The following is a 776-nucleotide window of genomic DNA, read 5'->3' on the forward strand; positions in this document are numbered from 1 at the left end:
GCCCTGCTTCCCGCGGCCGGACATCTTAGCAACACAGAAAGAAGAGCCCTAGAGAAATGAACGCAGGTCCGTAACTCGTCCTTATATCCCTCCTCAGCGAAAGGGACGACTTCCAATAGGCTGAAAGGTGACATTGCGACAACACCCAATAGGAACGCGGATCGAATTCTAGCCAATGGCGATGAAATACGGAGGCCTAGGAGTGTACAGTATTCCCGTGGCCAATGAAACCTACAATAGAGGCACCCCTAATTTGCATACGATGCCTATAAAGGGAGAGCGCTCAGGCTTAGTTTTCGTCCATAACTGGGTTCTCTAGGACGTGTTTAGTGTACGTTGTGTTGTCATGCCTGAGCCGGCCAAGTCCGCCCCCGCGCCCAAGAAGGGCTCCAAGAAAGCCGTCACCAAGACGCAGAAGAAGGGCGACAAGAAGCGCAAGAAGAGCCGCAAGGAGAGCTACTCGATCTACGTGTACAAGGTGCTGAAGCAGGTGCACCCCGACACCGGCATCTCGTCCAAGGCCATGGGCATCATGAACTCGTTCGTCAACGACATCTTCGAGCGCATCGCCGGCGAGGCCTCTCGCCTGGCGCACTACAACAAGCGCTCCACCATCACCTCGCGGGAGATCCAGACGGCCGTGCGGCTCCTGCTGCCCCGCGGGCTGGCCACGCACGCCGTGGCACCAAGGCTGTCACCAAGTACACCAGCTCCAAGTAAGCGGCCTCGGCGCCTTGCGCTAAACTGCTCGACCCAAAGGCTCTTTTAAGAGCCAC

At 57.1% G+C, this 776-nt stretch overlaps 1 pseudogene across 1 annotated transcript; it reads left to right on the forward strand.

Annotated features, from left to right (window-relative positions):
• Window positions 1-346: 346 nt before the first annotated feature.
• LOC104504266 lies at window positions 347-770 on the forward strand (annotated as a pseudogene). The gene has a single exon (XR_727938.1). The product of XR_727938.1 is annotated as a histone H2B 1/2/3/4/6-like (transcript).
• The last annotated feature ends 6 nt before the right edge of the window (window positions 771-776 follow it).

This window comes from Eurypyga helias, unplaced genomic scaffold (genome assembly GCF_000690775.1).
Source record: "Eurypyga helias isolate BGI_N326 unplaced genomic scaffold, ASM69077v1 scaffold48109, whole genome shotgun sequence".
Classification (NCBI taxonomy): domain Eukaryota; kingdom Metazoa; phylum Chordata; class Aves; order Eurypygiformes; family Eurypygidae; genus Eurypyga; species Eurypyga helias.